This window comes from Mesocricetus auratus, unplaced genomic scaffold (assembly GCF_017639785.1).
Source record: "Mesocricetus auratus isolate SY011 unplaced genomic scaffold, BCM_Maur_2.0 Super-Scaffold_2245, whole genome shotgun sequence".
Taxonomy (NCBI): domain Eukaryota; kingdom Metazoa; phylum Chordata; class Mammalia; order Rodentia; family Cricetidae; genus Mesocricetus; species Mesocricetus auratus.
This window is the reverse complement of record NW_024429180.1, coordinates 12,406,780-12,411,573: the sequence shown is the minus strand read 5'-3', so window position 1 is coordinate 12,411,573 and position 4,794 is coordinate 12,406,780. Positions and strand designations below refer to the sequence as shown.

Genomic DNA, 4,794 nt, shown 5'->3' with positions numbered 1-4,794 from the left:
CTTCTAGTTATAGCAATGACACAAGAAAAGGAGATCAAAGGGATACAAATTGGAAAAGAAAAAGTCAAACTCCTGCTTTGTTGACAATATGATAGTTTATATCATATTGTCTTCCAGAGACACTCCTACATCTGATAAACACCTTCAGTATTGTAACAAGAAATAGGATTATCTAAAAAAAAAAGAGTAGTCCTCCTGTATACAGATAACAAACAGGCTAAGAAGGAAATCAAAAGAACATCTCCCTTACAATAGCCACAAACAATGTTAAATATCTTAGGGGTAGTTCTAACAAGGCAAGAGACAGACCTGTATGACAAGAACTTCAATTCCTTAAAGAAAGAAATTAAAGAAAATCCCAGAAAATAGAAATATCTCCCATGATCTTGGATAGGTAGGATCAACACAGTAAAAAATGGTAACCCTACCAAAATTAACCTAAAGTTTCAATGAAATACCCATAAAAATCCAAGCATAATTCTTCACTGACCTTGAAAAAACAATATTAAATTTCATATGGAATACAAAATCACTAGGATATTCAAAATAACCCTGCACAATACAGGATCATGGATCTGAAGGCGATCTGGGCATGACATATGTCACCCCATTGATCGCCATAGTTGATTCTGCTGATCTGACTGGCTAGGTGTTCCCTTACCCCCACACTACTCTACATGTGTTCCCCCTGAAGCTGCAATCTGCACCAATGAGGAAGACCTTTCCAGCATAGAGGAGCAATGACTTTGGTTAAAGGGTATACAAGTAGCTGCACTCCCCTGCTAGAAACTCCAAACAAGGATCAAATGGGGGAATCACCATCACTGACTTCAAGCTGTTCTATAGAGCTTGGTATTGGCAGAAAAACAGACAGATGGGAAAGCCTTGGAGCCTGAGACTTGAGTGACTGCCTCGATCTTCTGGGTTCCTCAGTTCTTTAATTAGTGCCTGTTTCTATTTCCTTCAGACTAAAGACCTGAAGGATGAATTATCAGGACCCACCCACATTTGTGAAGCCAGCAGTGCAGCGCCTGCTGAGGAACGAGGCCCTGGCCGTCTCTGCTCTGAAGCAGCTGCCCAGGGTGCTGTTCCCCCCACTCTTCAAGGAGGCCTTCAACCAGGGACAAACTAACATCCTGAGGGCTATGATAGCAGTATAGCCCTTACCCTGCCTCCCTTTGGGGACCCTGATGAAGACTCCCAACCTGGAGACCTTGAAGGCTGTGCTGGATTGAGGAATGTGCACCACGATTTCTGCGATGTTTGGATTGGAACGGAGGAGGATAGAGACTGCTCAGAAGAGGCTGTGTGTGAAAAAAAAGCAAATGGAAAAGCGCTGTCCTAGATATGCGCTGAGGCGGGGCTTGAATGTGTTTGCCAAACCTTTGTCTCAGGTTCCATCTGAATGAACACCAAACATACTTGCTGTAGTGGGCCCAGCAGAGGAGAAAGTTCGTCAGGCTGTACTGTGTGAAGATGCAGATTTGGGCAATGCCCATGTACATGGTCAGGAAATTCATGATGGTTTTCCAGCCTGACAGCATCCAGGAGCTGGAGCTGAATACAGGCTGGAGTCTCTCCACTCTGGTGCATTTTATATCTTACCTGGACCAGATGAGAAACCTTCAAAAGCCCCCCTTAACACAGAGTCACAGGAACACCATCAAGGTTCTAAATACTCCCTCAGACATAGAGAGGTGTATCACCAAGTTCGTTTCTCAGCTCTCCAAACTCAACTATCTCCAGCGTCTCTCAATGAATGGCGCCTGCTTTTCTAGTGAGCATGTAAAACAGTAGTTTAGGTACCTGAAGACTCCTTTGGAGACCCTGTCCATCACTATGTTCAATATTTCACAGTTAGACTTGAATTCCTTGTCTGAGAGTAAGAGTCTCCATCAGCTCAAACACCTGAATCTGTGACTTGTGAAATTAAATTATTTGTATCTCGTGCCTTTTCACAATCTCCTAAAGAGTGTAGCAGGCACTCTGCAGACCCTAGAGTTGGAGGGCTGTGGTATGGTGGACTTCCAGCTCATTACACTCCTGCATACCCTGAGCCCATGCTCTCAACTCACCAGGCTCAGTTTCTATGACAATGACATCTCCATGGCTGTCTTGATGGACCTTCTGTATCATACAGCCAAACTAAGATCGTTAACCCAGGAGCTATATCCCACCCCTTCGGGATGCTATGATGACAGGAGTGATGTCCACTTGGGAAAATTTAACCAACTTTGTCCTGAACTCATGGACACACTCATTACTGTAAGGCAGCCCAAGGGAGTCTCCTTTGCTTCCTCTGTCTGCCATGAATATTGGCAGTGCTGTGTCTATGACCTAGAGACCAGGCTTTGTCATTGTCAGCAGTAAGTGGGGGAGAGTTGCTCAATACTGAGAAATGAAAGCCTAGCTGTAGGCATTTATTCCATTAAGGGGACACAGAGCTTATGGCCACATACTCACTGATCATTGTTTGGAAAACAAAATGGTATGCAGTAAGTAGGGACAGACCCCCAAGGACTCAGATTGACATGGAAAATGGTGGGGCTTTGAGAACAAGGGTTTATGTAGTAAAAAAGATAATTATGTATTTCATGTTTATTTATAAAAGATTTATTTCATGTGTGAGAGGTTGGGGTTTATGAAGTGAAAAAGACAATTCTATATTTCAAAAAAAATCAGATAGATGGACCAATAGAATCTAATCGAAAGCCCCAATATGAATTCACACACCCATGAACACTTCACTATTGACAAAGGAGCTAAATCTATAACATGGAAAGAAGAAAACCTATCCAGGAAATCATGCTGTTATAACTTGCTCTCAACATGTAGAAAAATTCACATAGATCCACATCTGTTGCCATGTACAATACTTAAGTTCAAATGAATCAAGGACCTCAATATAAATCCATCCACATAGAACCTTGTATAAAAGAAATTGAGAAATTCATTTGAACTCATAGGCACAGAAGACCACTTCCAAAATAAAACACCAGTAGGACAGACACAGAGAACAACAATTAATAAATGGGACCTCCTGAAACTGAGAAGCTTCTGTAAATCAAGCAGCATTGTCAACAAAATAGTTTCCCACAAATTCTTGAAAGATCTTCATCAAACCCACATCTAACAAAGGATTGATCTCCAAAATGCACAAAGAACTCAAGAAACTAGACATCACACTACCTAATAATACAATTAAAATGGGGTACAGATCTAAACAGATAATTTTCAACAGAACAATCTCAAATGGCAGAAAGACATTTGAGGAAATGCTCAACATCATTAGTCATCAGGGAAATGAAAATCAAAACCATTCTGAGATTCCTTTATACACTGACCAGAATGGCTAAGATCAAAAACATCATTGACAGCTTATGCTAGAGAGGATGTGGGGAAAGCAGAAGTAGGCTGGTGGTAGTCCAAACTTGTACAACGACTGTGGAAATCAATATGGTGATTTCTCAGAAAATTAGGGATCACTTACCTCAAGATCTTACAATATCACAGTTGGTCATATACCAAAGGAGGCACATTCAAACCACAAGGACTTTTGATCAACTATGATCATAGCAACATTATTCATAATAGGCATATCTTGGGTGTGGAGGAAGTCCTGTGTATATGTCAATAAAGCACTGCTGACCAATAGGAATCTAGATAGGTGGGACTAGGAGTCCAGGAGGACTCTGGGAAGGAGAAACACAGGAGAGTCAAGCTGTAACCCCATGAGGTAGGAAGCCCGGAACTATTCTCTGGTAAGAGACACACTTAGATTAACAATTATGGGGTAATTAACAGCAAAGGCTTAAAGAAGGATTTTTCTATCACCTGGCAACAAGCCAAAGAAATAGTAAGAAATTGCCCCAGTTGCTCATTCTGCAATCAAACTGAATTACCAGCAGGTTATATTCCTAAAGGTATTCGCAGAAATGAACTTTTGCAAATGGATGCATTTCACTTCCCAGAATTTGGCAGTTTGAAATGTGTATACCATACCATAGACATGTTCTCAGGCTCCCAATAGGCTACTGCCCTCAGCTCTGAAAAAGCTGATTCTGTTATTACACACCTCTTAGAGGTGATGGCTGTTACGGGTATACCTAAAACAATAAAAACTGACAATGCTCCAGCATATGTTTCTAGTAAATTGGAACAATTTTTCAAATATTATAATACAAAACATGTAACTGGTATACCTTACAATCCCACTTCTGACACCATTTGTAAAGAGAGGCTTTTTTCCTTGAGAGAAACCTTCCTGCCAGCCTGGTTTAAGAGCCGCATCAGTCCCAAATAAACACACAGGAGGCTGTATTAATTATGAAGATGTTGGCCTTGCTAGTTTGTTACTGGCTTCTCTGACTTAATTAATTACCCCATAATTATTAATTTAAGTATGCCTCTTACCGGAGAGTAGGTCTGGCCTTCCTACCCCATGGCATTACATCTCGTTTCTCCTTCCCAGAGTCCTCCTGGACTCCTAGTCCCACCTATCTAGATTCCTATTGGTCAGCAGTGCTTTATTGACATATACACAGGACTTCCTCCACATCTCCTCTTTTCTGTTTAAACAAAAGAAAGGTCATAACTTTAACATAGTCAAATTATATACAGCAGAACAGCTATCAAGCAAGAACACAGTTACAACATTTTGACTATCAACATTTAACAAGATTTAAAGAAAATATCATCTATCTCATTCTTGTGAGTCCAAAGTCCTATATGTAGCTTATCTTTTACCATAACTAAGGCAAACTATAATTATAACTATCTGTATTCAACTCCATC

General features: G+C 40.8%; 1 pseudogene; it reads left to right on the top strand.

Moving 5' to 3' along the window:
- Positions 1-983: 983 nt before the first annotated feature.
- Positions 984-2,370, top strand: LOC101836350 (annotated as a pseudogene).
- Positions 2,371-4,794: the final 2,424 nt, after the last annotated feature.